The sequence below is a fragment of the Chrysoperla carnea genome, chromosome 1 (genome assembly GCF_905475395.1).
Source record: "Chrysoperla carnea chromosome 1, inChrCarn1.1, whole genome shotgun sequence".
Taxonomy (NCBI): domain Eukaryota; kingdom Metazoa; phylum Arthropoda; class Insecta; order Neuroptera; family Chrysopidae; genus Chrysoperla; species Chrysoperla carnea.
The window spans coordinates 35,846,014-35,858,517 of NC_058337.1; positions in this window are offsets into that span (position 1 = coordinate 35,846,014).

The following is a 12,504-nucleotide window of genomic DNA, read 5'->3' on the forward strand; positions in this document are numbered from 1 at the left end:
TTCTAACGACGTACCGCTCGCGTGCCGTCCCTGTTATGAAAACTGTAACATTTTTCCTGCTTATTTTATATTTTCTTAAAAATATGTCCAAATCAAGACTTACATAAAATTGAAGTTTTTGCTATAATTTAAATATTTCCCCATAAAAATTTACTCATATGTCCAGGTATCATACAATTATAAAACGCACATCAAAAAGGAAAACTAGGGCTTTTTTGCAACTAATTTATTTTTCAAAAAACCGAAACAATAGCGAATTTGATGTTGATGGCGCCTGTAAATATGAACAGGTTCAGCAGTATATCATTACCGAAAATAGGCGCGTTTTTTTAATGTTTTTTTCTCGCTGTATTTTATAAATTCAATGAATTTGGTAATTTTAACCGCAAAAACAATGTACATTATCGAAGCTTACGTATTTAAATACGTTATACATATTTTATTCCCCCAGAGAAATTAATATGAGTAACATTAACATAAATTATTATAAATTTTCTTTTAAATAGGTAATTTCAACACAATTTAATGCAGGTATGTGTACCACAGTGTTGAATTACTTTTTTTTTTGTTTAAATTTATGATAAGAAATAAATCTTATCGTGTTTGAAATACATAAAAAGTACATGGTACATATTTTTTAAATAATGCTCTCTGTAAAAACTTTTGAAATTTTTAAAATTTATAGTCAATTCTATATATTTTTTTTTTGTATTTTTTTTTAATAATAAATATTTTATATATCGGTGCACTTTTTCATATTTCGTGATTATTTTCTATCTATTTCTATATAGAAAACTTTTTAGTTTGGAACAATATTTATTTGAATATTGTTTGTAAATTTGTTGTATGAAATTGTAATATTTGAAAAACATGCAAATAATATAATTATTAAGTTATTATTAAAACTTTATATACTATAATACTTAATATACTTTTAATGATTGTTACCTATTTGCAATTTACTTAATATAGAATCTTTATAATATCAGATATTATGAGTCTGATTGGATTTGTTAATGCTTAAATTAAATGCTAAAAATTTAAATTTTATAAGCAGGTATATCATAATAAATGTAAAAATGTTCCGTGATGACAGTATAAGCTCTAAGCTCTCGTGAATTATACACATGGAATTTTGATGGGTTGTAAAATTGACGCGTTCTGAAAAATCAAAATATGTGTATACAGAGATCTTTACACTCTGACACTATAGAGACTTGTACAAGCAGAATTCAAAAATCGTTATGATGTACTTGCGACATAGCTCAACCATACTGTGTATCAGAACGTTTAAACAGGTATACAGTTTGGCAGCCCTAGCCGTCTCGTTGGCCTTTTACAGTATATGAACCAACTGGACATGAACCAACACAGGAAACAATACAGTTGTATAGCAAGCACATAGCGAGGCAGATTAGGTGTGTCTATTGATAGTGAACATGCTTTATTCAAGGCACTGTCGCCTATGTGTTATGATCGCTCGTGCGGCCAATAGAAACAAAACCTGACTGACTAAATGCTTGCTATACAACACTACTGCGTTGTTTTCTTTGCTTTATGCTTAAGACCGTGCATTAAAACTCTTCTTACTTCATATATTATAAATGGCTTACGATATGACTGCCAGACTGTATATAGTTCTCCAGTTTGCAATTTTAAAGAGCATAATATTGAAAACATACTTAGTCAAGGTCTTGTTTGGCTACAATATCTTTGAGTAGTACAGACCAAAATGGTCAAATACGTCTTTACCCAGCTGGGCAAAGATGTTAAATGGGATATCTTAAAATTAAAAAAATTTTGGTAATTTTGACAATCAAAACAAAATTTTTTTCTGATTTTAGAATTATTTATTTTTTAAGCATTTTGCCACAAAAATTGGTAAGAATCTACATAAAAATTTGATTTGAATTAGGGTTTTCAAAATATTTGACTGTATATGTAGCCGGATACATATTTTCCTGGGGTATATGTGTGGTGTTTCAAGAAGATATATATCTTTAAGACTGCTTGACATTAATTTGGACTGAATTTGTCGGTTCAAATTACCTATTTAAATGATTCTTGTCGCATGAAACTTTTTTTTTTACTCCCATATAAAAAAAATTCCTTTCAAAAACGAAAAGTAATATTTTTCTCCGTATTTAATACTAATAATTAGATTTAGGGTCATTTTGGCCCAAGAATTGCAAAAGTCCGTTCAAATTCAAGAGAAATAAAAATTCTAAAAAAAATAAATAATAATATCCGATTTTAAGAAAATCTCCTTTATTTAGAAGCTTAGTTTTCGAAATAAAAATTCTAAGAAAATGAAAAACAATATTCGAGTCAGTCAATTTTCAATAATAATGTATATCTAATGACTAAACAAGGCTTAGGCTGTTCCTTTAAGGGCCTGTAAAAATTATGATGAAGCCAAATGCAATATTAAAGGAGCGGGATCCTTTCAGTACCTATGGTGTCAGTATTTCCCAAAATATTTTGACTAAAAATAAAGTTGAATTTTTTTTTTAGTTTATGTGCTTATGAAATGTGTTAAATAAATGACTAGTCAAAATGTTTTTAGGTTTAACTAAATTGCAATTCTCCAATAGCTACTATATTTAGTGCACTACAGAAAGCGTTAAACTTCCCCGGAAACGTAAATTTAACTATTCAATTATAAAAATAATAAATTATTCTAAAATATTTAATGATAATGATATCCTTTAACATCATCTTATAATCAACTTGAGGTTTCTGCTATCCAATATTTCTCGGGAATTATTAACATTATTTATTAAAATTAAATTGTCTACCAAAGACCATACCACATAAACAGCAAACAAAATGTTTGAAACATTAAAACAGTATACTATAGTAAGTAGTACATACATTCATACATTACACATTACCAACATTAGGTATTTATTAAATAACAAATATCACTAAAACAAATATACATTACACATGTAGGGATATATTATATAACTACTGCTATAACTCTATTTACAGGATGTTTATCGAAAAGAACATTTATGTCTGCGAATAGAACTGTTAAAAATTTGTAAATTTTTAGAGTATTAGTAACTAATTATTACAAGAACTCAAAAATGATTTTTACCAATTGATACAAATAATACAAATAATAAAAGATGTGTAATTTAAAAAAATAATATGTATTGTGTTTTAACTGTAGCATGGAATAAATTTCCTTCTTCGTGGTATTACTTTTGTGTAATATAGTACATACAATTTTAAAATACAGTTGAGTTGAGTTTGTTGTGTAAATTTTTTTTTTTAATTTTTGCTATCATACTAAGACGTTATTACATAACAACACATTAAATAAAATCAGTTATCTACGCCCGGGAACTAATAACCGTTCACTATATAATTACTATCAAATTGTATACTATCTACTACTGTCAAAAGTTACTATAGCAAATTTTTTAATTTTCTAGTAGACAAGCAAACAGATGATGGTACAACCTTGGTTTTTGATGAAATTTAACAATAGGATTATATCTTAGCAAAATGTTTCGTGCGTTAATGTTTTCAAAATTTTTTCCAAATTAAAGAAAAATTTTTGTCAACTAGCTTTCTTTTAAGGATACAAATGTTCAGTAAACTATATGAAATCGATTCGCAGCTTTGTCTGATCGCTTGTTCTGAAACCTTGCTCTTTTTATCAAAACTTACTAGGTTTACACAGGTGAATATTACACTTGACGGATGCACTTCCAACTTCATATAAAAAAAAAATACAATTGTATTGAATGCGTCAAAAAAAAAGAAAGTATATATATTCATAAACAAGTTGATTGAATATATATTAATAAACTAGTTGATTTTAAAATATTTATAAACAAATTGATTTACATTTAAGATTTATGAAATCTCATCCAAATGATGCCATCCATTGAAACGACGTGAGTCCTCCAAACGACATTACAGTTAAATGTGATTCACAAAAACTTTTTGTAAATGTTATACCGAAAATAATGTTAAGCCCTATTATTGTATATCTTTAATTTTTGAATTGGTGATTTATTTGCGTTTAAAGATAAGCAATTATATCGACACCAATTATTTTCTGAGCTAAGAGAACACTCAACCACGCCATTTAGTACAACCCCTTCTGAATTATAAACAATTTTTGTTATTATTAGATAAAAAAATACAACATACGCTATATTTTTATACTCAACCATGTAAGAAGGTCATTCATTTATAAAGATTTGAAACAGTTTGAGGCCTAAAATACTACTCTGTGTTACACTCTTTGTTAATTCTTTTCGATTGGCATTACAGAAAGTCCATTGTTACTCAGTTTAACTCTTTATATCTGCTGTTAAGGTAATACGCACTTCCTCTAAATCCTATGATCAGCACAATCAAGTGCCTTTGATTGATCAAGCACAGTCATTGCAGCAGGTTCATGATTGTTTCTACGCTTGAGGACTCCATTAGTAAGCTTAAATAACGCTTTACTAACCCCTTTACTAAAGACAAAAATGAATTGATATTGAGAAATTATATAATAATACGATAAAAGCCCTTCGATTGGTATATTACATCGACTTTATTATTTTGTTGGTATGTTAAGAAGGTTTTGACCTAGCGATGATTTTTATCCACAAAATACAAAAAAAAAAAAAGAATTAAATGAATTTAAAATTCGCCTTAATGTCTTCAGACCAAGTTTTCCTCAGGCATTGATTAAGTGAAAGAGTTATTTCATACCACTAATGATTACATTGAGTCGAAATACGTATTTATAATACAAAAAATTTCATCTAGTGATAGGGAGCAAAATAACCAAGTGAAAATAGTCACTGTGAGATATGCTAGTGTTTTGCAATAGTCGTAAATTCAAATTCAGGACTTACAGAGTTGAGTGGTACGTAATAAATTGTTTTTATGATTGATGTGATTAGTTTTGAATTTTCATTTTACTGGTCTACTACTAAGTATCACAGGTGGGATGTTCGATTTTGAATTATCAATTTTTCCTTGAACTATTAGTTTATTTTCGAATTATTTGCTAAGCATTAACTTTGGAAAAAATCACCTATATTGTCGTTCATAAAGGTATTTATATACATAAAATAAACCTTATTCTCTCTATTGCTGTTGTTACGAAGTTCTTCCTATGTGTAAGTGAAAATTTATAGGGAAAGTTTACATTTAAACACAAAACCTTAAATGTAAACAAAAGTGGTGCAAATATTTATTCACATAGCCGATATACATATATATAGTGAAACCTTTTTATACATTTAATATTTGTTTAACATTTTATACAATATATTGTAAATAATATCAATTGATGTACCAGTCAGATTAAATGATTGTACAGTGTTTATTTATATGTATAATGTTATAAAACGGTCAAGTTTGCATCGGGATAGAGAGAGGTAGCTCGTAAGACCCGCTAATCAAGTAATATCCGGTATAGTCGAAATTGTTGTAATATGTTAAATTTGTTATCGACCACGAGACTAATTTAAAGACTACGAGATCATTAAAGATGGATAAATATTTACAAAAATATTTTTCTTAAGGTTAAGCATTTTGTTGGTTCCTTGAAAAAGAAGAAAACGCTAAAAAATTTTTGTAAGTCAATTTGTTCTTTTCGGTTGTATAAAAAAAATAGCAAGGTTGTGTCTGTGAAAAATCTCATGAAACAGACTTTATGTTAATTTTTTTAAATTATCTTTATGAAATTTTAATTTACTTTGATACTTGATACTTGTTAGAACCATTATTCATACACTATATGTATTTTTTCAAAATTAAAATAATAAAATAAACATTAATCCAGAGAAATTTAACTTACATTTTATTCACACATGGTATATATGGTTCAGAAACAAAATGTAGCATAGATCACATGCTAGTGTATCTTGGATCATTTTGATGGTTGAAGTTACTTGCAAGCTCTTTGACATGTTAGCGTCAAGCGTCAATTTTGCAAGCATCATAAGAGGCATGGGATAGAAGTCAATAATAGAGCTAAGCTATATTAATGGACTTAATAACGATAAAAGTAAATTGCTTTGGTAACTGATCACTGGTACCTAGGTATTAGATATTACTTTGATCTAGGCCTTCTTCAAACTTCCTCAACGTTGTACGTTATAAGAACATATAATACATACTATACGATGTTCACGAAAAAATTTTTCATACAAAAGTTTATTTTTTTATAAGGAACATTTTTTACATTCAAGCTTTTGTTCTATCTTTAACGGTTTACAAGATGGGTCCTACGAACCCAAGACCCAATTGACCTGTGTTGCTCATTTAGGAACTAAGCCTCACTTAATACGTCCTAGGCACGTTATAAAAATTTCAGCTTGATATCTCTTTTCGTTTTTGAGAAATCGTGATGACAGACGGACAGACGACAGACAGACAGACAGACAACCGGAAATGGACTAATTAGGTGATTTTATGAACTCCTATATTAAAATTTTGTTCAAAGCATCAATATTTTTAAGTAGTTAACTTAGTATACCTTGTTTATTTCATATACATGGTATACAAGTACAAATTCAGTGAAAGAAATTCAAATTTTAAAACGAACGTGACGTCATAGTATGTGGCTTGTCAGATTTGTTGACATACTGTATGGTATTAATTAATTATAATTTTTCCATTGAGTTATATTATTCTACGACTTTTTATTAATAATAACGTGTATAAATTCTGTGTTGTAAATTCATTTCTGAACTGTCACCAATTGACAGGTTACAAATTAATACGTCCTCAACAGAGAGCGCCAAAATACTGCGTTTAGACATCTCAAAATTATTCCCTATTTGAAATATTTTTTACACTAAATTACAGCATTTTTAATCAGTATTTATATTTTTACTATGTGTAAACAATGAATTAAAAATATAAAAAAAAATTCATGAATTGGTTGTCCCCTGTTTAGTCCACTTTGCCTTACCAATATCGAATTGATCTTTCAACAAACTGTAGATTAATACATGATGCATGAGCATCAACGTACATAACTCTACACTTGGTAAAGAAATCCTACTCTGCATAAAAGTACCCAAGCAACCCCGTTTTATAATTTTGTAGGTATATAATATATATTCTTATTCCCTTAATGAAAGTGAAATAAACCTTTGTAATGTGCAAAAGGTTTTACCTTTATACGTATATAATTGTTTCTGTGTCTTACTTAGTTTGACTGTAATATATTATATATAATATAATATATTTTAAACGATATTAATTACTCTAAGTGGTCGATATTTAAAGTTAGTAATCGGTTTTATTTGTATAAATAAACAAAATAATATTATATAATTTTTTGTTAGAAATTTCAATGATTCTAAATGAAGATACAAGTAAACATTATAGCCTCAATAACCATGCCTGACAATGTGGTTTGAAAATAATGATTCATTAAATATAAAATATAACATTAGTATTAGGATGGTGTCACAATTTAAATATATAGCCAAACCAATTTTGAAAATATTGTGTAGGCACGGCAAACCTGTTATAAATTAATAGTAGGTATTATTTTAATTGTAAATTTCTCAACTTTAGTTAAAACAATGGAACTTTCATGTACCTAAATAAGTTACTAAAACAACAACGGATGCTGGATTAGTGAGAATATACTGTATTTATTGTAAACCAGAATAATTTTTCGACAAATGTTTTTTACATTCCAAAAAAGAAGACTGAGTGGGAATACGTTTTTAACTATCTTATTTCTTGTTTTCTGACCACCAAAGACTGCAGAAGCGATAGGATAGTTCTTTTCGTGATCATTGAATACGCCTCTGTATGTTTTTTTTCATGTTGATATGGGAGTGTAGACGGACCAGAAAATAATATATTTGACATAATGTTCAATCATTACTTGGTATACTAATATGATTTTGATTTATGCAATGCCGAAGTGAGTAACTCCGAATTATCTTAACGTGATTCTCACGCTTAACACACGGAAATGTCCGTTTATCCTTAACGTATAAAAACTAATAGAAATGTAGACTATTATTTAATACAATTAGGAATCTGCCGTTTTATTACACTTAACATAAATTAGTTTACAAGTAAAGGAGAGATTTCGCTAAGGCCGCATTCCCGTCCCAAAATAACGAAAAAAATAATGATTGGGTAATTTGGAGTACTGAATGCAAAAAGTATACTCTAATATATTTAAAATATGTTACAGATAAAATAATTTTTGTAAATGTAAATCACAGGTGTAATATAACAAAATAACTGATATCAATTTCATTGAAAGTTTATAATTAATTGATTATGAAAGGTAGTAAAAAATTTAATTAAAAATATCATTCCAGGAAAGACAATATTATGTTATAGAATTAACTTGAAGAGGTAAATGAGTGAATTTTTGCTTTTTCACATGGAGTAATCAAATTAGGATTATAAAATTATATTTTGAGATAAAAGCAAAATGGTATAGGTATAGCAAAATATAATATAGTTCCTTTTTAATTTTAGACATTAAATAGCTATAATTATAGTACTATTCAATTTTTGCAAAAAAACAAAAAAAACAAAAATCGATTAACACTTCTTTACCACAAATTGCACCAAATGAGAGAAAAAAAAGAATATTCAATCAATAAATATGGTTATTGATTGAGTATTCTTTCCTCAAAAAGAAATAATGAAAATGAACTATTTTTCGTTAACTTAAAAAGATTGTTAAATAATAATTTATAAACAAAGTATGAAATTTTTTTAAACTCTTTTGACGGGATCTTGTTAAGTATATATATAAGAAAGGGTCCACGATGCCAAAAAAGCTTACGCTAATTATTTAAACAATTTTTTTTTAGTTTACAATGAAAACGAAATTCGAGAAATTTTGTTAATAAACAACTTGTTGAAAAATTAACTGTAAGACAAATTTACAACGGTAATAAATTCTTCGTCTTTAAAACGTTCGGGTACTGACTGGAAGGTTGCGGGTTTGAATCCCGGCAGCGGTAGCGTGAGCAATTATAATTGATGGGGGGTAAATTTTATCACATAGTGGTCGCTTGGATATGAATGAAGTAACCGACTCCACACACATTATACAAATTTAATTTATTTTGGATGTAGTTTAAAATAAAATAAAATAAAGATTAAAGAAATAATGATGTGGGTAGCGTCGGTTATAGATAGATATCTGAGAAACGGAGGTTAAACGGAGATTATTATTATTATTAAAGTGTTCACAATACTTTATTATTTTTTCAAACTTTAAAATAATATTTAATACCTTAAAAAATTATTTATGTGTGAAATACTAGTTTTTGACGACATTACAACGAAATAAAAATGACACAAAAAGACCTATTTTAAGCGTTACATTAAATTTATAATGGAGGAAGACTTTCGGGAGTGGGATTTTTATTGGAAATTTACACGTCTTTAAGAATATATTTTTTTAACTTCCTTAAATAATAATATTTTATGAAATTTTGGTGAAGAACGAAATATGTTTTTTTGTCATCTTTAATTATTTATAACTTTTGCAATTGTTGTTTGCAATATGCTGAAAAATGCTTCTGGAACATTTGTCTAGACATCTTTCCGATTCCAACGAGCTATTACACGTATTTTAACCACCATTATTTCTATATTCCACCAATTTGAACTTGTATACTCGACTATACAGGGTAATTAAAAATCAACTCAGTCAATATTTTAGTTCATATGTCCGTGTTAAAACACGGACAAATAAACGCCGTAATTGATTTGAATAAAGCGTAATTTTATAGTCCCATTTTTCATAAGTTTATCTCAACTACTATAGCTATGCAAACGTTTGTGGTTCTTCTACATAAACTAGTGACTTCAAATAATCCCACAGAACCATACACAGCCATTAGATCACAAAGCGCAAAATACATAGACAAACACAAATAATCAATTACCACCAGAAACAGAAGCAGTGAAGCTGTGTTTAAATGAAAATGATGTAAAATTATTTTTATGTGATTTATTTTCTTTAAAAATAATTTTAAACAAGTGAAAACAAACAATTGACTGAGTTAATTGTTGAAATACCATTCATAGACAGTGTTGATTACTCTATCACATTATACATACATACATGTCACACATACGTAACTGATTTCCCCATATACATACTATTCAATTTACGCCTAATTTGCGCCCTCACGGGTAAACAGTGATGTTTACGAAAATATGTTTCAAACAAAAGTTGTTAATTTTTTGATAAGAAAGATTTTTTACATTTAAACTTTTGTTCTATCTCTAACGGTTTACAAGATGGGTCCTACGAACCCATAGGTTACGACCCAATTGACCTATGTTGCTCATTTACGAACTTGACATTACTTTTTACGCCCTGAGTACGCTGTAAAAATTCCAGCTTGATATCTTTTTTTTGTTTTTGAGTTATCGTGTTGGCAGACAGACGGACAGGCGGGCAAACGGACAGGACGACAGACGGACAGACAACCGAAAATGGACTAATTAGGTAATTTTATGAACACCTATATCAAAATTTGGTTCATAGCATCAATATTTTTAAGCGTTACAAACTTGGGACTAAACATAGTATATCTTGCATATCACATATATGCATGGTATAAAAACACCCATTACAATGATATAGCATAAGTGATATTATAACTGAATTTGCTGTTCAATAAAGAAGCGATTTAAATTTTGTAATTTATAAAATCAACAAGAATGTGTTTCATTACAAAACAATGAACGTGAATTACAAAATAATTCAAAAAAAAACCCCGCAATTTTTCTTTAAATTATAATAATTTATTATATATTAAAAAAAATAAAATAAAATAAAAGATAAATAACTCAAAAGTTTTCTTCACATAATTTAAATAAAAAAATATAAAAAAAAAACCCTCATAAATAAGCTTACTCAGAAAAAACATACAGAAAAATGAAAAACTAAAATAATAATTCGGTACATTAATATAATATTATCATAACAAAACATAGTGAAAAAAGTTTTCCATAATACATGCATATTCCATTATTTTCACATTTATATTTCCTCGTCATGATGTTTTCCTTTACTTTATTTTTAGTTTTTCACGACGACGACTACTACTCTATACGACCGACCACTTTTCATTCCTTCACTAATATTCTCATGTATATATGTATACGTTTTTTTACTAAACCATGTCCACACGATTTTTCATTAAAAAACACATACACATTTATTTACCGAGTCTCCAAACAGAATCAATACAAAACGAAATTTTAAGGCGGAAACGAAATCCCTATATATAAAAATGTGAAAGTAAGCATGTTTGTTTGTTTGTTTGTTACGCTTCCACACTAAAACTAGCGGATGGTTATGAATGAAACTGTACAGCAATATAGCTGATATATCAAAATAACTATATTTTATAAATATATTATAAAGAAATAAATAAAAAAATTAAAATTAATTTGACATTTACCATTTTTAAATTTTTACAGAAACGATTTGTTTGACATAGATCAAACTATTTTTACAGAATTCTTTAATTTATGGTTCCAAATGATGATTATAAATGGATCAGATCTATGATCATCATTTTGAACCATAAATTAAAGAATTCTGTAAAAATTTAAAATAGTTTGATCTATGTCAAACAAATCGTTGGCCAACTATTCTGATACACTCAATGAATAATGAATATTTTACATTTAACAAAATTGAAAACTATGTATATCAAGAGAGGGTGAAGGCTATAAAGCAGTGGTATGTACTTTTAAGCCTAGTGAAGCGGACGGGTATCAATCTAGTATTATAATAAATATACTTACTTTTCGCTCAAAATAAGTTAGTGAAGCGAAAAGGGACATGGACAATCAACTTTTACTCAGTGCAATTATTTCGTATTCTCGAAATTATAAATTGAAATTCATAAATGATCTCTTTATATCGTAAATGATACATTGGCTTAATAATTTTTCGGGTTCTTTTATTACTATTTTGGTTAAATTATTACAATCAACGTGCAGAACACTGATGATACAAGTTGCATTTGATCGAGTTTTGTCTTGTATCCTCCGGAAAATTTTTGGAATTACAGCAAGATTAATTAATACTCTGTTATTAATTATTTCAATCATCTCAGGGTTTCACCTCGGAATCAAACGGAATAAGCTGAATTTTTGTACAAACCTTTACTTTGATAGTACAAATTTTTTTTAAGTTATGTGTGCGCATCGTTAGATATTCAAGGTCAAAGGTCTCAAAAATCAATTTTTTGATAATATCTCGTTTCTTTTGCCTTCAATTGTATTTAAAATTAAGTTTTATAAAAATTTGGCTGAATCGCTCAGCCTTACGTTCTTTAGTGCTGGGTCAATATTGAGAAAGACAAGGCATTAAATAATTATTTAGGTAGTATTTAATGAATAAATAAGTAAAACAACCGTATAAAAGATAAGGTCAATCGTAAAATTTCCAGTCTATTATGCGGTTTTTTTACTTAATTATTCATTAATACTGCTTAAATCATTATTGAATATCTT